The sequence below is a fragment of the Natrix helvetica genome (genome assembly GCF_964273705.1).
Source record: "Natrix helvetica genome assembly, chromosome: 2".
Classification (NCBI taxonomy): Eukaryota; Metazoa; Chordata; class Lepidosauria; order Squamata; family Natricidae; genus Natrix; species Natrix helvetica.
In genome coordinates, this window is record NC_138552.1 from 93,133,304 (window position 1) to 93,157,258 (window position 23,955).

The 23,955-nt window shown below is 41.5% G+C and overlaps 1 protein-coding gene and 1 long non-coding RNA gene across 2 annotated transcripts in view; one reads left to right on the forward strand and one right to left on the reverse strand.

Moving 5' to 3' along the window:
- The window catches only part of LOC309386015, a 35,831-nt gene extending 32,464 nt beyond the window's left edge, over window positions 1-3,367 (reverse strand). Inside the window, exon 1 of the long non-coding RNA XR_014174331.1 lies at window positions 3,200-3,367. This is a non-coding gene — a long non-coding RNA (uncharacterized lncRNA). The remainder of the gene's footprint in view (window positions 1-3,199) is intronic.
- An 843-nt stretch (window positions 3,368-4,210) lies between these two features.
- KIAA1958 overlaps window positions 4,211-23,955 on the forward strand; it is a 101,649-nt gene continuing 81,904 nt past the window's right edge. Inside the window, 1 exon segment of the mRNA XM_081940916.1 lies at window positions 4,211-4,554. The gene's annotated coding sequence lies outside the window, so the exon portion shown is untranslated.

Below are 23,955 nucleotides of genomic sequence, written 5' to 3' on the forward strand. Positions count from 1 at the left end.
TACGGACTTACAATACAGCCTTCTTCAGACCGCAAGGGAGAATTGCTTAAACCCAGCAAGAACTGCTTTTCAGCATTGCATTTTCTAAATAACTTCTGTTGGGAAAGAAAACTAATCCCAATGGATTCATGAAGATGGAGAGAATATTTATGTCTATTTGAATAAGGGCAAAGGCTCTGCTTTCAGTCTCCTCAAAATTTATGTAATGGGAAAGATTTCCAGATGTCTCTAACTTTTTACATTTTGGTACTAGCATGACTAAATGCTCTATATTTGAGACAGCCCATGAATTTGGACTAGGTTTGTAATCCTAACTGAACAAACCAGCCAGTGTACTGACCCATAAGGAGGCTTTATTGAGCATTGATTACGAATCAAGGTATTCACAAAGAAATGTAATACTAGGAGAGAGGTGTAAGGAGGTAACAGATTAACAGAGTTGGAAGGGACCTTGCAGGTCATCTAGTCCAATCCCTTGGCCAAGCAGGAGACCCTACATCTGCCTCCACCTAGGATCGAACTCACAACCTCCTGACTGTGAGTCAAGAGCTCCATCTTTAGGCCACTGCAGCTGTGGTGAACATTTGGAGTCTAGGACAGGGGTTAGCAACCCGTGGCTCTGGAACCACATGTGGCTCTTTCACCCCTCTGCTGCGGCTCCCTGTCGCCAGTTGGCACCACAATTTTGAGAGGAGCTTCAGTTAGGGCGGGGGGGGGGGGACACAGTGTGCCAGGAGGTGACTCTATGGCAAGGGACCATTTGTTTTCCGTTCGGCTCTACAATTGATAGGCCTTTCGGTTAGGACAGGTAAAGGAAAAAGGACACTGCACTAGGAGGAAACTCGATGGTGGGGGAACTGGACTTTAAGTTGATTGCAGAGTTGAACAGGGGGCTTCCAGTTAGGACCTTTGTGGCTCTTTGAGTGTTTAAGGTTGCCGACCCCTGATCTAGGACAAGGATATTTTCCTGCCTGCAAATGAATAATAAATGATACTCCCATTTAGTCCAGATCAAGTAGCCAAAGTTTTGGTATTTTGATACATGAAAAAATTCACAAGCACCTTTCTTCATCTAGTAAAAAAATACAACAGGGTAGATAATCGCCTCTCAGAGTAGCCTTATTGCCCACTTAATGATAAAACTTGGACTTATTTTTAAAAAAGTAAAAAAATCACTTTCAAAGAAGTGACATACTCATAGTGTTTTTATTTCCTTATTCATCTTAAATGGGATATTTAAAGAAAATGGGTTTCAAAATCAAATTACCTCAAATGTCTCTGACATCCTGAAATTTGGCTTGATTGCATACATTTTATATTTTATTTCCTAACCAAAAATATATAAAATAACCCCATAGTGGATGGTTTCTGAATTAGCCTTAATATAGCCTTAAGTATGCCATAGTTAAAATAGGGATCCCCCTCCCCCCAAGTCCAATACTCAAAGTGTGTAAAATCCATTCAACTCTGTCATCTTTGCCTTGGAGAGAACTCAGGTGACTGAAAAGCACTGAAAACAAAGACAAGAAAATCTGAGAATGGATCATCAACAGGGACAGCAAACTTTTGGGAAGAAGGGCTGATAATTAAACAGAACCAGGAATACGGATAGTCTAGCTCAGGGGTCTCCAACCCTGGCTGGGGAATTCTAGAAGTTGAAGTCCTCCAGACTTAAAAGTTGCCACGGTTGGATACCCCTGGTCTAGCTAGCTGCATAATAAACTGAGAAGGTAACTGAATAACAGAGTTGGAAGGGACTTTAGAGGTCTTCTAGTCTAACCCCTGCAGGCGACCTTATACCATTCCAGACAAATAGCTATCAACAAATGTCTTCTTAAAAACCTCCAGGGATGGAGCATCCACAACTTCTGAAGACTTGTTGTTTAGTGGCAATCATTATTACATACACGTGTCTGTATTGCTCTCAAAATTATCTCTCTCTAAAGAAAACCAGCAGATGCAAATTTTGTATCCATGTCCTCCCCCCTTGTATCAACCCAGCAGTTGCAAATTTTGTTAGAAATGCCTGTCATCTTTTGTCCTTCCCCTTTTGGGTGACCTAGATCCTATTTTTATTTTTCAGTCCAGGCGGCAAACTGTACTTTTATTTCCAAGTGGCACCTTAACATGTGTATGAGGGAAAGAGATATATTCTTCTGCAATTGCTATTCACTCCAATAAGCAGCAGCATTGCCTCTCCTGATGATCTACACACTGCGAATAATTAAAGAAAGAGGAAACTGCCCCAGATCCCCCCACTCTTCCCTCTGTCCCACTTTTCTAGTTTTCAAACCTGAAAAAAATAAATATATTTTGTGACCAGAGAAGGATTTCCATACTGCGTTCATAAATATCCCTCTTTTGCTACTCCTGGATACAGATGGTTCCAAAGGGCTGGAAAGCTTTCCAGCTGCTTTTCCACAGGCGGACATTTGCTTGGCATTGTATTTAATGAGCTGCTGTTATTGCCTCGCCGTTGAATAAGCGACTCCCATCCTCCCTCCGACTCCTCCATCTTTCTCTCCCCCCCCCCCCTTTCTGCATTTCCTTGCTGCGCTGGAAAAGCAGGAGAAAAAGCGGCAGAGTCCGTTCGCCACGAAACAATAGGAAGGCTTGCACCGTGACCGTCTTACTAATTTTATTATTATTTTTAGCTCCAACCCGACGCCAACTGGAGACCCGTGACCGCAGCGCACAGCTGAGATATTTCGCTTGGTTATGCATTATCTTGGGGAAAACGAGAAAGCAGAAAAAAGAAGAGGAGAAAGACGATAATAATAATAATAATAATAATAATAATAATAATAATAATAATAATAATAATAATAATAATAATAATAATAATAATAATAATAATAATAATAATAATAATAATAATAATAATAATAATAATAATAATAATAATAATAATAATGGCAACCATAGGAAACAAATATCGAAGAATGCAAACGGAGAGAGACGCGGGTTGGGGGGGACGGGACACGACTATCTGAAGCAGAGTCACTCGGACCCCGGTTTGATTGAGGTCGCGAACAAAACGCCCAGAAAGGCGCACGCGTACATGTTTCTGCGTGAAAAGTGATGCTGATTAAAATGACATTGAGGGCACCTCGTTATAGTATGCGCTGCTTGCAGAGTGATGTGACTATTTTGAGAGTGTCTCTTTTTTTCCCCGATGTAGCGTGAACAATTTAAATACCTTTATCTGCATCTTTACCTGGGACCGCAGTAGCCGTCTGGATGAAGACACTCTAACTGAAATCCTCCTCCTCTGCAGGATGTCTAAAGAAAAACTCCAGCTGTGAGCGCTTGTAATGGGCTTTTAGTCTCACACTTCTCAACACTTTTTCCTCATGTGAATTTCTTTAAAAGCTTTGAAATACCCTCCCTGCCTTCCTATCCCAGACCTTCCTTCCTTCCTTTCTTTTTTTTCTATCCAACTTTTCTTTCTTTCTTTCTTTCTTTCTTTCTTTCTTTCTTTCTTTCTTTCTTTCTTTCTTTCCTTTCTTTTCTTTCTATCCAAGACTTTTCTTTCTTTTTTCTTTCTTTCTTTCTTTCTTTCTTTCTTTCTTTCTTTCTTTCTTTCTTTCTTCTTTCTTTCTATCCAAGACTTTTCTTTTTCTTTTCTTTCTATCCAAGACTTTTCTTTCTTTCTTTTCTTTCTACCTTTCTTTTTTCCCCTTTCTTTCTCTTTCCCTTTCTTTCTCTTTCTTTCCTTTTCTCTTTCTTTCTCCTTCCTTCCCTTTCTTTCGAGTCATATTGCGGGCTGTACCTTTACAGGGGGATATCTGTATTACAGACGTTGCATTATATTGTTCTTAAGTTATCGGGCATTTATCTGACGCGTTCGCACCTCTGCTCTTTCATTGGGCCAGGGAACGTTTCCTTAACGTGCATTTGGCACCGGCCCGCTAGGACCATCTCGTAGTGGGAGCCTTTCTCGTGCCTTAATCGTGCGTGCGGGTGTATCTGCGGATCGAGGAGGCGAGGACACCGGTTGATCCTTAATATGTGTGTGTGTGTGTGTGTGTGTGTGTGTGTGTGTGTGTGTGTTGGGGCGGTGGGAGGTGGCGGCAAAGACTGGCTAACCAAGTAACAATTGGGGGGGGGGGAGAAAAAGAAGAGATGTGTGAGTGCGTGTGGTACTTCCTGTGGTATATTTATGGCCAGGGCTTCGATTTCCGGTAGCTGATACGGGCTCTCTCCCCGGTGTCTCACCCAGCGTTTAATAATATCGCCGAGAAAGGAGGCGGGGAGCCGTCGGCGAACACGCACACAAACACACGGGGTGGGGTGGGGGCGGGGGAGTGAGGAGGAGGAGGAAGGCGGGGAGCTGCCAATGAGCGGGGATGAAATCCGCGCTCCCCTCGCCCAGACACAACACTCTTTTTCCTCCCAGCCTAAACAACCTCCGGTTTATAAGAAGCTGGCCATCCAATATCGCGAATAGACCACGGTTTCCTCTTTCCTCCTTCTCCCCCTCCCCTTTCCCCGTCCCTCCCTCAAATATCACGCGGGGACACACATCACATTCCTATGGACAGGCACGTGCAGGTAGGTGGATCTCAGTCCTGTGGGGAGCCGGAGGTCGGGGGGGGGCGAAGGACTTGGGGATCCCCGGGGTGGGAGACGGGGGGGGAATAGGAGCAGCTTCTGGGGACACCTGGCTGGGGATAAGAAAGCAAGTCCGGCTCTCGTGGGGGGTGCGTGAATGGATGGGTGTGAAGGCAGCTCTTGCAAGACGGGATGAAATCGCGAGTGGAGGCAACTGCTTGTCCTCATCCTTTGGAGACGAGGAAAGAAAGAGAAATAGGGCAGTTATAGAACGAATGGAGGGAACATAGGTAAGAGGGTCCCCCTTTTTGGGGGGGGTTTAAAAGAAACCCCAACACTTTGTTCTAGAGAAGGACCAGTGGAAGAAGCTTGCAGAGCTTCACCCCGGACTTAGTGAATACTTTTTTAAAAAAAAAAATCAGAGTTTGTTTTGCTTGTGTGTATCTTTCTCTCTGGGTGCCTGCAGTATATAAGTTTATTAGAGCATGAAAGGAATGAGCTGCAGCCCTTTTTTCTCCCTTCTCTTCTCCCTTCCTTCCTTCCTTCCTTCCTTCCTTCCTTCCTTCCTTCTTCCCTCCCTCCCTCCCTCCCTCCCTCCCTCCCTTCCTTCCTTCCTTCCTTCCTTCCTTCTCTGATGGCTGATTGAAGAAAGGGGAGGCATCTTTTGTGGTGGTGCTGATTCAAAGACATGCGAGTTGGTGCCTGTTGAAGAAGGTAGGGCTGAATTTGGACCTGCCGGTCTGCTTGTGGGCGAGGAAGTAGAAGGAAGGATGTTTGGGGTCATGAAAAAAAGTATGGTTTGGTTGAACGGAGAGGTTGGTATATGCCCAAGAAGGAAGCATACAGTAGTTGCTTCATATGGGAAGTCAAAAAGAGGCTTAGAATTTCTAGGAACAGATGTACCTGTAACAAGGTGTATGTACAACTAATATAGCAGATAGCGCCAAGGCACAGACAGTGGTGTATTAACCATTAAGCAGACTAAGCACGTGCTTAGGGTACCAGGTCCAAAGGGGGCACCACAAAGTTGAGAAAGAAAACATTAACCAATGAAGATTTTGTACAGTATGTACAAAGGAGGGGCACCAAGATTTGTCAGTGCTTAGGGGACCAGTGAGCCTTAATCCGCCACTGGGCACAGACATACTATATATGGAGCTGGTAAATGTGGCAGGGCAGGCATTTTAACATTAGTTCCAAAGAACCCCATCTCACCTACAGTGGGTCACAGAGAGCCCCATTGAGTTTACTAAAACTCTTACCCAGGTAAATGATCTTAGGGATAAATTTTCTGGATGCCTTTCAGGGCAGATGGAAAAATATTGTATTGTATGCTGGGACAACAAGCAAGAAGATAGTTGGATAGACCTTCCCTCCTTTCTTTCTATGACAGTTTTTGCAATGAAACACGAGACCGACCCTAAGTCTGATTCCTGGAATTTTACTCCACAAAAAGTTTTCCTTTAGTTTGATTTTAAAAGGAAAGACAATGAGAGGAAGAAAAAGAATTAGGAGAGGAGTGTTAAGTGAAGGGTGTGAGTTGTCAGAGTTTAGAAAGGAGGGTAAATTCTTCTAGCTGTTTTAGAATTCTTATACAACAAATTCAGCAATTATTCTTTTTAACCATAGAAAGGGGGGGGGAAGGAGAAGGGGGTAATCTGGTAATCTTGTGCACAGGAACTAATGTCTGGTAGCATATTCATTCATTACAGCCCTCCAAATGGTTTAAACTCATATTCTATTCATGCTTACTTCAATCCAATTGATCGCATTGAATTCAGTGCCTTTAATTCTGCCAATTCATATATAGATAGAGATCCAGAAATTTAAAGAAGTTAAACCTTTTGCCTGCTTTTCCGACAACAAAAAGGAAAGGTGCACGTTAGCAGTATTTGTATTCATCCCTCAAGAATGCAAAAATGCTAATTGTTTTTTCAGAATGAATTAGAGGTGAAATTCAAGTCACAGTAAGCATGGAAACCTCTGTTACAGAGACGTGACTCCAAAATAGGATTCTTTATCCCAAAATTCTTGTCTCTCCCCCCCTTACTGTTAATAAAGATTTAGAGAACAGCAGTTTGTATAATGGCAATTGCATTGTCTTCAGTAGGATAGTTTAGATTCTCATACGGTTTATTAAGAGAGCCTATAAACAGAATTTTCATGATTTCATATTCAGGATCTGCATATTCCAGTCACATTCATTAACTCTGAAGTCATCTTTTTTCTCCCACACTGCATTCAGCATTCAGCATGCATCATTCATTCTATTAAGTGAAGCTATTATTGTGTTGTTGAATTAATTATAATAAGGTGTATGAGCTAATGTTTCCATGTTTCTATTGATATTTTTATAAATTATGATACTATCTGGATTAAATATTGCTATAAATATAATACCTTATTAAAAAAGGGAAAAAAACGTTTCTTATTTACATCTTGGTGGTAGTTCTGCTGAGTCTATTGGATTACAATCCTATGTGCTATTTAATACTTGTTTATAGATTTCACATAAATCTTATAGTATTATAAGATTCATGCTGAATCAAACCGAATATGTATCTATAACAATGGTTTGTGTTTAGCAATCATCCACTACCTACAGTAAGCCAAAAGCTGAACAAGTGTTCAGTTGCAACTTCCAGCCCAAACAAGTAGTCCTCGACTTACAAGCTCAATTGAGCCCAGAATTTATGTTACTGAATGAGACAGTAGTTAAGTGAATTTTGCCCCATTTTACGCTTTTTGTGCCACATTTGTTAAGTACTTTCAGTTTTTAAGGTAGTAACACAACCTAGCTTCCCCATTGGCTTTGCTTGTCAGAAAGTTGCAAAAGGTGATCACATGATCCCAGGACACTTGAAATGTCATAATTATGAGCCAGTTGTCAAGGATCCAAATCTTAATCACGTGACCATGGGGATGCTGCAATGGTCATAGGCGTGAAAAATGGTGATGTCACTTTTTTCCAGTGACATTGTAACTTAAAACGGTCATTAAATGAACTGTTGTAAATTGAGGATTACTTGTATTCCACAACAACTGTGAGGCCCTCAGAGGCATAGTAAACATAGCTTTTGTGAAGAGCAGTCTTTAATAGCCCATGAATAAATCTATTTTCCAGTCTATGTAGGGCCATTAGCAAATACTTTGATCTGAATTTCAGATTCAACTTTACCAGGTGAGTCCAGATGTTCAAATTATAGAAATAGCCTAATTACTTTCTTCCATACCATGTTTAATTTATAGACATCTTTTCACTCCTATTTATTATATATTTGTGATAACCACTCAACAAATTTTATATTTTTTCATACAGAACATTGTACTATCATTGTATTTTACGGTTATCAATTTTCTATCCACTTTTTCTCAGGTCTTCAGTATTCTCATTTGAGGCATCACTGGACTTGTATACAGTATTTTGTGTGTGGCCATACCTAGCTTATACCCTATCTGTTCATAGGGTACTTATATTACATTCATTTGCCATTTTAATGGTTCTTTCACAATATAGGAAAGTTAAAGTAAAGCTGTTGTTACAATTTTTATTTCAGCTACACTAAACAATTTGGTCATCAGCACTCATGGATCTGTCAATGTTCAACAGTTATTTCAGATCATTTGAGAAGACTTTTCCTGATATAGGTCCTTGGGAGATCCCATTGTTTATGCCCTTTCAATGAAACAATTTATCGGGGAGTGGGGGATTTTAAATGGATCCCTGCTTCCAGAGGTTGGTTGCTCCTGATCAGCCCGGATTGGCTGAACCAGTAGTGGTGGCAGCGGGAGGCTCTGCCATGTCATGTGCAAGCGTGCACGAGAGCATGCGCACGAGCACGAGCAAACTGGTAGCGGCGGATTTTGAAACCTACCTCTGCCTGCTTCCTATTCTAAAACTCAACCGTAACATGGCTTCTTCTCTTATCCAAAGATTGCTAAATTTGCTGAAAAAGTTTTGGTAAGGGAGTTTCTCAAAATCTTCTAAAAGTTTGTATGTCAACCACACTTGTTTGTTGACACCCTGAAATGCTATCTTAGATTATTTGCACCTTGCTTTTCATTGACTGACAAAATAAAATCCCGAAAGCAATATAAAAAGTTAAAAAAAAATTATTAGAATTTAATTAGCTGATCAACTAATAGTTAAATGTCAACTAAATGCCTATGTGCAGATTTTATAAATATTAAGGAAGCAGAGGCTAAATGAGTTCCAGTAAGGTCAATTGCATAGTCTGGAAGCAACGTGCAGGATAAGATTTTCTTCCGCATGCCAGAAAGACGAGGTTTTGAAAGCAATGGACACCATGAAAAGGATCTTGCCTGCAAATATTAATAGCTTCATTCAGAAAAGACAATATTCTAGATAGCTACCCTACAATGTTCGAGATTTTTAAAATTTGTACCAACATCTTAAATTATGGCTGGTAATCAATTAGCAACGCAGTGAAGACCTGAAGACTAGGTTCACAAATTTCAGTAAATGATTTGTTTTATCTATGTTACATGATTTAATCTAGAAACTTTTAGAAACTTTCCACAAAAGCAATTCTTAGCACAACCAGATCTTGCTGTGGCAATAGTAAGACTGCTGGCATCAATGTTAGTGTTCAGACTCTCTTTACTATTTTATGACTTAGCTAATGTTTCTCAGCATGGATAACAGAAGGATAAAATTGCATGAATTATGGCCTGGAACAAAGCCAAGAAGATGGGGACAAGGAGTAAATTATCAGGCCCTTCTAATGATGCTTTTAAAAAAATCCCTGAATAAGCCTCCAGGTAAAAGAAGAGTTAGCCTTAATGAATCCGTTGGCTCTTTTTCAGTAAGATCTGTCCTTCTTTATGTTTAATGATGTTACCTTTTATATTGCTTTATAATGATTTACCCAGAAGAGATGCTAAACTAACTAGCCTGTTAAGTTCCTGAATCCCTCGACATCTTTATTGGCCAGTTTCCAAGTCTTTAATACAGAGGTGTGTCTTAATGAAACCTGCAAAACTATTCCTCATTGAATGTTAGATTACAGCAAAAAGGCCTATGTTCCAATTTTCATAAAATTAATTGGATAATCTTGGACAGTTACTATATCTCTTTACCAACCTTAGACAATTAAACATGGCCTTCTGTTAATCCATGGTGACACAGTGGTTAGAATGCAGTATTGCAGGCTAACTCTGTCCACAGCCAGGAGTTCGATCCTGACCGGCTCAAGGTTGCCTCAGCCTCCCATCCTTCCAAGGTTAGTAAAATGAGGACCGAGATTGTTGGGGCAATATGCTGACTCTATAAACCACTTAGGGCTGTAAAGCACGATGAAGCATTATATACGTCTATGTGATATTGCTATTGCTATTGGACTTCATGTAGGAAGGACAGGATAATAGTATAAAACTATTTGAAATGTTTTTCAAGTTCATACAGTATGAGATTGGAAGAATTGGGGGCAGCTATTCTAATGCTGATAATATCTCAGTGAGATTATATGCACCAGACATCTATTTCTATATTTTCTATTTGAAACCCTAGATATTACACCACAGTTTTAACCTGTCAACAGGCTTATTTCCCAGACATACCCTGTTTCCCTGAAAATAAGACCTCCCTAGATAATAAACCCGATCGGGCTTTTGAGCGCATGCGCTAAAACAAGCCCTCACCTGAAAATAAGCCCTCCCTGAAAATATTGCAACACAGCGGCAGCCATGAGGTGACCATGCTCACTGCCTCCTGCACCTCAAAAATAATAAGACCTCCCCGAAAATAAGGCCAACTGCACGGAAAGCACGGTAAGTAGATATAAGATACTGATTTTTATTACATCATTGATCAATACAAAGATTTGCAGAGCTTTTCATTTTGCAAAACTTTTCATCAATCAAAAGAAATTAGATTAGTTCTTGAGTTATATTGAATAGTTTATGAGACTTTCACAGTTAAGATGTAAAAATAAATAAAAAGTGCATTAATTCTCAGTTAATTTGGGGTGGCTGTCTTACATCCTTTAAATTACTATTCAGGTTTTTGTCATAAGTGCATATTTGCTTGTAAAAGCAGTTTGGGTCATTTTCACATCATTATGTATACAACATGGCTTTTAAATACATTGCCATGTGTTATTGAAAGGATTATTTGGCTTTGCTTCCATTTTATTTGTGGTTACGATCAAACGTACTTTGTTAAGGTTTGCTATAAAATTCCTCTTGATGTTACTTTAATTGGATTCTTCAAAGGAGTAATGCAATGAATCTTAATTAAGTGATAGAAATCTGATGCCTTAGCATATCTTTTTTAACCATAGTAGTCTAAGACAGGATACAGTTTTTGACAGTTGTTTTATTCATCACACAGCAATAAAACTGAATTTATTACACAAAGGCTCTCCTATTTTGTGGCTAAATCTGTCCTACTTTCCTCCCTGAAGTGTGCCTGTAGTATCTGTGTATGCAAATTTGCATCGACATACTTGCATTTGGTTTTATTTGTTCAGTATTCTGCAAAAATAGTGGGCATAATAGTACCATTATAGTGGTGGCACGATGATTAGAATGCAGTATTGCAGGGTAACTCTGCCCACTGCCAGCAATTTGATCCTGATCAGTTCAAGTTTGACTCAGCCTTCCGTCCTTCCAAGGTCAGTAAAATGTGGAGACAGATTGTTGGGGGCAATATGAACCTCTGCAAACAGCTTAGAGAGGGCTGTGAAGCACTGTAAAGCAGTATATAAATCCAAGTGCAATTGCTATTGCTAGATGGAATTCCATTTCTGCGACAAATATTTTTTATTTTGAGGTTTGCAATAGTTTAGCTACTGCAGATAACTGGGCCCCATCTACAGTATATTGCTTATGTTCCGTGTGTACATGTTGAAAGGTTGCCAAGCTAATCTCTACTGATATTAGCCTATTAATGTTAGCGCTACCACTATTTCTCTAATGCCCTTTCTTTTAAAACCATTATCTACATTACCTGTTATTCCAACAAGTGAGTTGCAGGGACAGATTAAAGGGGCAAAGTGGTATTACTAAGTTTTCTAGATAGATTATTGTTATTAAATACATAGAGAGATCCCAAAGGTGCTTTTTCAAGAGGACACTGGACTTTCTGTTTTTTCTTTGAAGATGTTTCACTTCTTATCCAAGAAGCTTCTTCAATTCTGACTGCATGGTGGGTAATGGAAGGATTTATACTCCTTGCAGACAGCTAGTCATTTGCCTTCCTTTAGCATCCAGTTGCCTCTTGAAAAAGCACCTTTGGGCAACCATTACCTGGATGACTGAGAATCTCCATGAGATACAGAGACATATATTTAAGAGAGATATTAATTGGTTGTAGCATCTTTCCATACTGTTTGAATCTATTAAATAAACAAACACACACACTCAAGTAAAATAGTCATTGGATTTAGTATGCAGTAGTTGTTTCCTTCCTTTCGCAAACTGTTATTGAATTGACACTTTTAAAGATCTGGGGCAGGGCTTTTCAAAGGACAGCGCCAAATATACAAAAATTATAGATCCACCTCAATTAAAGTTAAACTCTTCAAACAGTCTTTTAGTTCTTCTTCAAGACCCACCTGTTCCAATTAGCTGGCATGACCCAATCGCAATCATGATCTAATCCCCTGATTTTCCTGACCGGTTATTTAAAATTTTGGGGTATTTTAATTTGGTTTTAATCATTAATTAATCTTTGCACTATTGTACAGACTTGTGTTTAATTTGTTTTTTATGGGGTTTTGTAATTGCTGTATATAATGTTTTTTATAATGTTTTTTATTCTGTCTGTACACCGCCCCGAGTCCCCTAGGGGAGAGGGAGCGGTTGACAAATCCAATAAATAAATAAATAAATAAATAAATAAATAAATAAATAAATAAATAAATAAATAAATAAATAAATAAATAAATAAATAAATAAATAAATAAATAAATAAATAAATAAATAAATAAATAAATAAATAAATAAATAAATAAATAAATAATAGTTGAATCGCAAAAAGCAAACATTATTGTGTTTGGGAAGAATGGGAAGAATATTTTTAAAAATTGTATTCTATCTTAAAGAGAGATTCTGTAAATTGTTTTAATACCACAATAAAATCTTTTAAAAAATAAAACAGTGGTCTGTAATGTATAGTATTTCAACAAGAGGCACAGCAGGATAAGTTTTAAATAACATTTCATAACTTTATGAGTAACCAATGATATATTGAGAAACTATAATTTCAATGACATTTCAGATCCTGTGCTTACCTTCTTGCAATTTCTCAATATATTTTACGCTTTCATTGTTTTAAAAAAATATTTTCAAAATAGTTAATAACTTAAATTCACTGCAGAATAATTATTAAGCAAAATGTTTCACTATGAGGGCTGCAGTTCAGTTATTTGCAAAATCTGTGCTAACCCTTGGACCATTTTGCTCCTTCTCTTTGGTTTTTTGAAATATATCGCCTAATGTACATAATTCAGTTTAGTCTTCTGGTGAAGGCCCAAACTAGAAAGTGGGAGACCTTGAGTTCAAGTTCTGCCTTAGCCATGAAAGCCCCCTGGATGACTTTGGGCCAGTCATTCTCTCTCAGCCCAACTCACCTCACAAGTTTGTTGTTGAGGGGAAGAAAATTTGTTGGAGGGAGGTGTATTGGATATGTTTGCCTCCTTCACTTATTTTTAAAAATAATAAAGGTGGGATAGAAATAAATAAAATCAAAATAAATAAAAATTGCCTTTGAAGTATATTACCTATTTTCAGAGAAAATCTGATCATTTTTACACTTTTAGTTAGGCCTAGATATTGCGTATTGCTGGCTATTTATATTTGTGGGGCTTAAAGGGGTTTAATTTTACTGAACTGGGTCTACTGAGTTTACATTAAATGGAAACCTCTCCAAAACTGATGACACTAACCATCCAATTTGTTGTATAAGTTCCTTGCCTGGGAATTGTAGTCCTAACACATCTGTAAGAAATCAGGTTAGTAAAGCTGCAAATTATTTAGTCTACACTCAGTTGTTTCTTTAAAATACTTTTAGAACAGAGGACCTTGGTGGAAACCACTGTAGTTAGAACAAGTATCTAACACACCTCCCCTCTTGGATGGAACAATCCTACTTGTTACGTAGTCACGCAGGTAGGCGGGCTTTTGGGTAGCTTTGCCTGACCTGCTCAATTCAATAGGCGGGGTTTCCTTGGACAGGTTGGAGCTGTTTGCTCCACAGCTCCGCTTGGTGGAAGCTCCTGGAAACTTTCACAGGCCGTGGCTGGAGCTTCTAGAGCTGGTTCGCTCGGAGCTTGCTCCGGGCCTGCAACATAACCAGATAAGTTTCCCGGTACAATCGGGCTTGAGCTGGCCGTGGAAGGAGTGAGTGTTTGCTCCGTTTGGGCAGGGCTTTGACTAACTCGTGCAGGAGTTACCTCTGGTTGTCTAAGAGTGGAGTTGGAGAGGTGGCCACGGAGTTGGTCAATATGCCTTCTCCAATTCCTACCATCCTCGAGCTCTAGGAGGTAAGAGCGAGGGCTGGTGATGCCTATCACTGTGGCAGGAATACACAGAGTTCACCCGGCATAGTTGTGGGCGTATACCGAATCCCCTATGCTAAATGTCTGAAGCTTGCTTGTGGAGTCTGGGGGCGATGAGAAAGAATAATTGGGGTGTAACCGGTCTAAGTGGGACCTTAGCTAGAGACCCATGAGAAGCTCGGAAGGGCTTCTCCCTGTAGTGGCACTGGGTGTGATGTGCTGAATTAGCAAATAGTGGTCAACCCGTGTTTGCCAATCTCCCAGGCCAATCCTAGAGAGGGCCTCTTTTGCAGATCTCACCATTCTTTCCTCCTGACCTTGGAGGCCGGATGGAATGGCGCGACCAGGGCATGCCTGATTCCCTGAGCTGCTAGGATTGCATGGCCGTGAATTGGGGCCCGTTGTCAGAGACCAAGACATTGGGCAGGCCGTGTGTGGAGAAAAGTCTCCATAGAACCTTGATGACCGCTTCTGCCGTAGTGGAGGTCATCAGGACTATCTCTAATCATTTCGAGTAGGCGTCCACAACTACAAGAAATGTCTGGCCCAGTCTCAAGGCAGTCAACGAAGAGGACTGGCATTTCAGGGGTAGGATCAGCGAGAAGTTCAGGCAGAGGGCAACGGCTTAGAGCATCAGTGTGCCCCAAAGTGGAGCCTGGTCGGTAGATGAGACAGTAGGAGTAGGCAGCTAGGAAGATGGTCCATCTGGTCATGCGAGGTGATAATGACACTGGGGTAGGCCGGTCCCCAGCCAGTAAGCCCAACAACGGCTTGTGGTCCGTAACCAGTTCGAAGTCTGTAGATATTCATGGAACTTCTTTACTCTGGCCACTGCAGCCAAAGCCTCACGGTCCAGCTGGCTGTAGTTCTGCTGTGCGGCAGTCAATGTCCTGGAGTAAAATGCAATAGGGGCTTCAGTTCCGTTGGGCATGCGGTGGCTGAGGATGGCGCCAACGCTGAGCAGGGAAGCATCACAGGTCAGCACGAATGGCAGGGTTGGATGTATTGTACCAGAAAGGAGTCTGCCAACAGGAGTCGTTTTACCACAGCAAATGCGGCAGCCTCAGCTCTGCCCCAGGACCACTTCGCGTTCTTAGCCAGGAGACAGTGTAAGGGCTCAGCAACGGTGGCTTTCTGTTTGAGAAAGATGCTGTAGAAATTAAGGAGCCTGAGGAACGCCTGCAGCTCAGTTTGAATGTGAGGTGTGGGGGCATCCTGAATTGCTTGAATTTTTTGTGTGGTCGGGTGAATCCCAGAGCCATCGATTAGGTACCCTAAGAATTCAACCCTTGGCACATTAATTTGGCATTTCTCCTTTTTGAGACGGAGGCCTTTGTACACATTTGAAGTTGCGCCTCATTTGCAGCTGATACCAAGATGTCGTCGAAATAGGGGACGACTCCTGGAATTCCCTGCAAAAGCTGTTCCAGGATACTTCGGAACAGTCCATGGGCGATACTAATGCCAAATTGCAGGCAGTGACATTTGAATGCACCCCTGTGCATCACAATGGTTTGGGCCTCCGCCGTAGCACCATCTACAGGCAATTGTTGGTATGCCTGTGCCATGTCCAATTTTGTGAAAAATTTTCCGGGGCCTAATGAATAAAGGAGGTGCTGTACAATGGGTACAGGGTAGGCGCTTTGTTGCAGTGCTTTATTTATTATGCACTTGTAGTCCACGCAGATGCGGACATACTTGTCAGATTTGACAGATGTCACAATAGGGGTCTCCCAGCATGCGTGATTGACCAGCTTTAGGATTCCCTGGCCTATGAGCTTGCCAATTTCCCTGTCAATTTTAGGGCGGAGAGCAAAAGGCACTCTCCTGGGTTTTAGCCTTATTGGGGCTATGTTGGGGTCCAAACTGAATGAAATTGGGGTCCCCACATACTTACCCAGACCAGTGCCGAAGACGTCCTCGAACTCCTTAAAGATGGCTTCAGCGTCGTCATCTTTCAAGGAGTTGATACCGGTCACTTCTAGGCCCAGGGCTTGGAACCAATCATAGCCCTAAGAGGCTCTGCAGGTTGCTGCTGACCACTGTCACTGGGAGTTTCCCACTGAATTGCTTGAACTTCACCTGGAAGGTGCCTTGGCCCACGATGGGGACCCGGTTTCCCTGGTAATCGTGTAGGCAGATGTCAGGGGTGCAAAGATGCTGCTTCTTTAGGCTAGGGATAGCCTGCTTGAGGGTAGACCATGGCATGATGGTCAGTGATGATCCGGTGTCGATCTCCATCTCACATGGAGAGTCCTCGATGAGGGCTGTGATCTTCAGCTTTTTTGACCATCTGGTGCAGACTTGGCCGATTGACGTATGGTAGGTGACTCTATTGTTGCCCTCTGAGTGCCGTGGTGGCTTCTGCCAGGCCCCTTGGTTGGGCCTCTGTTGGCGTTTTGGTGCACTTCTAGGCTGCCAGGAAATGGCAGGGAATTCGCTCCGGCACACCTTGGCAATGTGCCCCTTTCGCTCGCAGCGCTGGCAGGTTGCATCGCGGAAACGGCAAGCCGATCTGGCATGGTCTCCTCTGCAACTAGCGCAAGAGGCAAGATGTGGTTTGAATTTGTGCGCCGGCTGGGCGCAGCTACTACAAATGCGGCAGCTGTCATCTTTCTCGCCCTCTGAGCTCTCGGGCTCTGCAGCCTCGCAATGTACACATGTAGTCTTTCGCGTGTCTTGTGGAGCGCTTTGGTGCTGCAGAGTCTCAGTAGATTTGACGGCTGATTCTGACGCCCTGGCCTCGTCGGAGGCGATCTGCAGAGTGAGATTAGATTTAGCGAGTAACCTCCTCTGTAAATTAATGTCCTGACGCTGCAAATTATGTGGTCCAGTATCAGCTCGGCCAGGTCTCGGAATTTGCAGTATGCTGAAGCCTTGCGAAGCACCGCAACGTACTTATTAATCAACTCGTCCTCTTTCTGGTTCCTGATATTAAACTCATGCCAATGAACGTGCTTGGATAGCTTGGGGGCATAGTGAGTCCTTAGCATCTGCTGAAGCATGGACCAGGCGACTGATTGTAGCGGTGTCAGCTCAGAGAGGTCTTTCGCCATCTCGAACACTTCCCGGCCACAGTATCCGAGGAACATATTCTTCTTGCGGCCTTCAGAAAGGCCCATGAGGTCGTTTGCCTCAAGGAAGCAGTCAAATTGTAGCATGTACGAGTCCCAGTGCTCGGTGACTGGGTCATACGGAGTCGGTGGGGCGTGCATGGCCATTTTGTGTTCTGAGGGCATGTTAAGTTTGCCGCTCAGAAATGGCTGCTCGAAGCTGCGCTGAGCTCCGGGCTGGATGTACTTGCTGGATTGCTATGCTCTTTTTGGTTTGCCTACTTGCCTTCCAATCCCACCTTCATCGCCAGGGTTAGATTGGGTAATGGATAGGCACACACAGGCTTAACGGTAACAACAGCTCTTCATTAAGTACAACAAGTGAGAACAATCCAGCGAAGGTTGAGTCTGACAGCAGCCCTTTTATAGGGAGCTGTCAGGCCCTTCGACCAATAGGATTAAACCTCTGTTCCTGCTGAAACAGAGGACCTTGGTGGAAACCACTGTAATTAGATCTAACAGTTACCTTGGTAACAAATATTCTACACAGATTCCTTAATAAGATTCTTAATCTGCTAGCAACTTTGTATATTGCCTTGCTTAATAATTGTATCTTGAACTGCATATTAGGTCTGGTTATATGACTGTTCAACCTTATGCTATAAAAGATAAATAAAAGATAAATTATATTTGAAAAATGGGAGTCTTTCATGGATGAGAATACTTGGATACTGAGGGGCACATTGAATGAGAGTATTGTATGGAATACTCCTCACTGAAAGGCAGCAGCCCCATAGCCTTCTGTACTTCCAGAAGGCATTAAAGACTATTCTGTTCCTCCAAGCGTTGGCTAAGGTGAGACTGGAACCTGATCTATGTAAAAGTTCATATGCAGGGAAGTCTTGTTTTGAATTGCTAAGAACTATTTTAATGTTATGTTTTATTGTCCCCCACCCAGGCTTATTTTATAGTAGAGAGGTGACCATATAACTCTCCTCAGTGGCTAAAACGCTGAGCTTGTCGATCAGAAAGGTTGGCAGTTTGGTGGTTCTGCCGTGTAACTGAATGAGCTCCCGGTACTTGTCCCAGCTTCTGCCAACCTAGCAGTTCAAAAGCATGTAAAAATGCAAGTAGAAAAATAGGAACCACCTTTGGTGGGAAGGTAACACGGTTCCGTGTGCCTTCCGCATTTAGACATACTGGTTACATGATGATGGAGATGTCTTCGGACAGCGCTGGCTCTTCGGCTTTGAAACGAAGATGAGTACCGCCCCCTAGAGTCGGGAACGACTAGCACAAATATGTGAGGGGAACCTTTACCTTTACTTAATATAAAATGTGCAATCTATTTTAGTATCGGTAGATGAATGGGCTGAGCTGCAAGGTGAGATTAAGAGTGTCATAAGTTTGGAGTTATTGTGTAGCCAATTCTATCCCCTTGTGAATTTCATTGACCCCAAGCTTTAACCATTAATTGACCAAATTCTTGGAAGAGATTATTATTGCAATTATCTTGCGATAATAAATTATTCTGTGCTTTGAACTCAAAAAATGCTTCTGGTCACTTGCAGCTAACAATATTTCATATAAAGTTACAAACATGTAAACTACATTTTTTCCATTCATGTATTTTAATCCTATGCTACTGGATCTAAACACCATAGCGTCTTAGTACTGCTGCTGCATGTGGTATCACAGTGTGTCATAGACATTAGGAACCTTATTATAACCTGAACTATTCTTCTGGAAAGTAAAACATAAAATGGAAATAATGAAATAATATCTATAATACAGTCTCCTAATCTTAGAGGAGAAAGGAATTTGAATGAAGGTTTCAATACTCCCTCCTCCTTTTGGAAGAGAAACCAATCTCTTCCAAAAGGAGCAAATTTTAATAAATGAAAATACATAAAGTAGTTTTGTTAGACCATATGATGATGGTGGATCTGCTATAGTTAGTGAACATATTAATTTATTGAGGATATTAAAAAAATGAATTATTGTGGACAAGTCCATATCATCTGCCTAAGTAACCAGTCCTTTTACATAATGTTGACAGCCAAATTAATAAAAAATTCTCTGAGCTGTCCTATAAACATGAAAATATATTTTGTTAAATCAATCTTATTTTAAAATAATAAGAATATTTATGAACCTTAACCATTGATTTATTAGTATAAGATATGATAGCTATAATTTGATTAAAGAAAACCTAGTTGATTGTCCTTACTATAAGCATTTCCTTAATTACTTATCAATAAATAATGGGCAATTTCAGAGTCAGTAGTAAAACTCTTCTAATTGAAAATCAGTAGTGGAAAAACTCAAGATTAAGTTTTAAAAAAAGCAAATGGGGAAATCTAGCAACTTCAGAAAGAATCCAAAAGCTATATTTTCACTGGGCTTCAGGCTGGCAATCTTTTCTCTATTAAGCAAACATATCTTTTGTTAGCTTTTTGCTGTTTGTTTATTTATTTATTAAAATAATTTAATAAACACATTATTGCTGTTGGAGGAGAGAATATTTTTTTAAAAAGCTGCTCGTTGTACATCCTTTTTCATGCTTTTACTTTGTAAATAATGTTTACTATTTGAATATGTATGTATGTATGTATGCATGCATGTATGTTGTCAAGCGATGGGAAAATCAGGAGAGTCAGGCAGTACAGATGAGTATAAAGACGTATTGCAAGCTTAAGCTCTCCACAAGAATCTGAACTACTAATAGTCAAGGGAAATTAGAGGGAGATAAGAGTAGAAGGAATTCAAGGTGGACTGGACTTAGATATTTTGTGGGTGTCCAGGGACTCATGACTGATTATGCATTTGATCCTCGAGCTCAGCCTGGTCATCTCCTACATCTATATGTATATATATGTATGCATGCATGCATATATATCTGTGTATGTAGGACTCTAGAAAGACTCATCCATAGGAATAAACATGACTGAAAGATAGAGAAAGATAAAGGGCACAGCAGCAAATAAATCATCCAATAGGAGGTTGTGATAGGTTGTACTTTAGACTGAATAGACAGTTTAAAATACTTAAACGGAATCTGCATAGGCATTTCGCTCAATCTATTGTCTCTATTGCAATTTTCATTTTTACCACATTGATTGCTCCCCACAAATTTAAGGATAGTTTTGTTTTGGTAAAGTAATATAATGGAAGTGTTCTTATTGAATAGTCTGGATATTTTCCTCATGATAATAATTTATAGGAATTAATAAGTTTTGAACAATAAAAAGCCCTAAATTTTTATTTACTTCATTTGGATCCTTGTTACTAATACCATGTTTCCCTGAAATTACGACATGTCCTGATAATAAAGCCATGCCACATTTTTCTGGTGGGCAAAAATATAAGCCCTCCCCCGCAAATAAGATCCCTGGAAAACTTCCCACCTCTGGCCAGGCAGAGCGCCGCTCCCCAACCTAGGTATCCCAAAGATGCCAAGCCGCGGGAACCGGGGGGGGAGGCAAAGGTGATCACGTTGCTTAGTGCCTTCGGGATACTGCTAGGTTGATGAGCAACTCTGTGCCCAGCTTAAGAGGGGGGTTGCCAGGCGGCTGCTCTCTTGCGAGCGGGCTCCCAAAGAGCTCGGCACAGCCTCATGGGCGAATGGCTGTGTTGCGCTATCGCAGCAGCGCAGCACAGCAGCCATGAAGCGACCACACTCATGAGCAGCCACCCAGCAAACCCTCTTTCCATCCATGCAGAGCGCCATTCACTGACCTAGGGGTATCGCCAAGCCACATGAGTGCCTGTTCGCCGCTGCCCGGCTCCCGCGGCCTGGCGCCTTCGAAATGGCAGTGAATGGCGCTCTGCGCAGCTAGAGGGCGGTTGCATGAGCAGCTGTTCTGCTCTCGCTCTTGCGCCTGCCAGCCTCACGATGCCCTGGCCCAGCTCTCTCTGCAGAGCCAGGGCACCGCCGCCAACGCATGGCTTTTTCTGTGGCTTCCAAACCGAGTCTTCCGGCAGTGGCCGCTCTGGGCGTACACTCTATGGTTGTACGCTCTGCCGGCAGCTGGCCCACAACCATAGAGCGTACGCCCAGAGCGGCCACTGCCGGAAGACTCGGTTTGGAAGCTGCAGAAAAACCCATGCAGCAGCAGAGGTGCCCTGGCTCTACGGAGAGTGCTGGGCCAGGGCATTGTGAGGCTGGCAGGCGCGCGAGCGAGAGCGGAACAGCCTTTCGTGCAACCCCCCCTCCAGCCGTGCAGAGTGCCATTCACAGCCATTTCGGAGGCGCCAAGCCGCGGGAGCCGGGCAGTGGCAAACAGGCGCTTAGGCGGCTTGGCGATACCCCTAGGTCAGTGAATGGCGCTCTGCACAGCTGGAAAGAGGGTTTGCTGGGTGGCTGCTCATGAGTGTGGTCGCTTCATGCCATTTGCCCATGAGGCTGTGCCCGGCTCTTTGGGAGCCCGCTCGCAAGAGAGCAGCCACCCAGCAACCCCAAAACAATAAACCCTCCCCTCATAATAAGGCCCAAGCCATATTTTGTGTGTAAAAAGAAAATAAGACCCTGTCTTATTTTGGGGGAAACACAGTAGATATACTATTAGAGTTATTCTAAAGTATTGTTTACCCAGAGTGTTTCTTATAACTGTACAATTTCTACAAAATTGCTAGAGATCTTTGATAGTAACTGAAGAATCCAAAAGTGTTACTTTCGTACAGCATCAATTTATATTCAAATTCATCTGCGTATAAAGTAATGACAACACTGGCCATTTATTCCTTAAAGACTCTCCAGAATGTCCCTGTATTTAACAATTTCTGGAAGGCCAAAGATGAGGATGCTGATCCAGTGGTGGGATTCATTTTTTTTACTACCAGTTCTGTGGGTGTGGCTTGATGGGTGTGGCATGGCTTGGTGGGCGTGGCAGGGGAAATATACTGTAAAATTTCCATTCCGTTTCCACTCCAGGGGAAAGTTAGTGCAAAATCCCCATTTCCTCCAGATCAACTGGGACTCGTGAGGCAGAGAATAGATGGGGACAGGGACAGTTAGAAATAGTATTTACCAGTTCTCTGAACTATTCAAAATTTCCACTACCGGTTCTCCAGAACTGGTCAGAACCTGCTGAATACTGATCTGATCCAAACAGGGTCTTCCACAACATGGCAGCTGCAACAGAAAAACATTGCTTGTGATACTCAACAGATCTGTAGTTTCCTGTATCTTCACTACCCCACTTTTTGAAGATAGGGATGATGACATCTGCTCTCCTCTAGCCTATTAGGAGTTCAGCCCTCCAGAGTTGTGAGGTCCTTGGTGCCCTCTGAGCTTGGTCATTTTTTTATAGATGTTTCATTACCAAACTAGATAACATCAGCAGTGCACTGAAACATCTGGAACGAAACGACCAAGCTCAGAGGGTACCAAGGACCCCACAATTCAACCCTGAGCTACAAATATTCTTTTCAACCTCCAGGAGTTGTCAAAGATTACTGAGAGCAGTTCAACAATAATCTATGCTAGTTGGAATGAAAGCCATCTGACTCTGAATTAACTACGGTAAGTTTTCTTGTATCTTTTCCTTGTCTATCTCAAACTACAGTCCCCTCATTTCTTCAGTAGCATAATAATTACCAGTTAGGGCTCTATTTTTCTCAGAGAGAGAAGCAAGCAAAATAGAAATTTGGAAATTCTATGTTTCTATTGTCACTCATGATTGCTTCACTACTTTCTCTTTATACCTCACCTACTCTAGCTTTCCTTTTACTTCTAATGTACCTAAAAGAACAGTTTTTCATTGTTTTGGTTAGCTCACAAACTTAATTCATTCTGAGCTATAGCCTCTTTATCACAATTTCTGAAGATTACCTTTAATTCTTCTACCATTAAGTTCTCTTTCTTTTGTTTTCTGTGCATATCCCTTCTTCTCTTCAGTACTCTAGATTTCTCACATTTTTCCTTGTAGCAAGGTTGTTTGAGATTGTGCCTTCAATATCTCATGGTATAGGATTTCTCCTCCTCCTCCTCCAATATTTTTCTCCATTGGATCTGATCTCTTTCTCTCAATCAAAATTAGCTCCAGTGTGCAGGACTGATTCTTCGGTGTTGCTCCTCCTCTGTATATCATGGATCCAGTCATTACATCATCAGTTACTTTCAATTCTGCAACTGATTATTCTCTGTGATGAGGTTTGATCCTAAATAACAACCCCCCTTGTTTTGTCCCCCCCCACCTTCTGACAAATGAAGTTGTCAATGACAGCAGAGAAGGATTTGTTGGACCTTTGACTTTTGGCAGAGTTAGATTCCCAGCAGATGTCAGGATAATTGAAATCTCCTATTATCACTATTGCATGCCTGTTTGAAAGACTAATGCAGAAAGGCCCCATCTGTATCTTTGACTGTCCAAGTGATTTATAATAAACTCCGACAACTGTAACCCTTCTGTCTTTCCCCTTTTATTTTTAAACACATGTTTTCAACAGGATTGCCATGTTTTGATTACTGAATTTCTGTACAAATGTGTTTTTTTTCCTTACATACCCTGCAAAACCCCTCTCCCTCCTTTAATTAATTAATTTAATTTAATTTATTAGCGCTTATAGACCGCCCCCTCTCCCGAAAGGGACTCGGGGCGGTGTACAGTCCATGTCAAAGAACAAAATTAAAACAATTAAAATTACTAAATGGACAATATATATATACAAATATAAAATAGATGGATAAGAGGAGGATAAAAGATGTGCAGGACTGTATTGCTAATAAATAATTAAAATAAACAGACATTAAAATCCCAATACCCGATAAAATTAAGTCTACAGAATAATCCCCTTAAAAACCAGTAAAAATATAAATGCCAGGA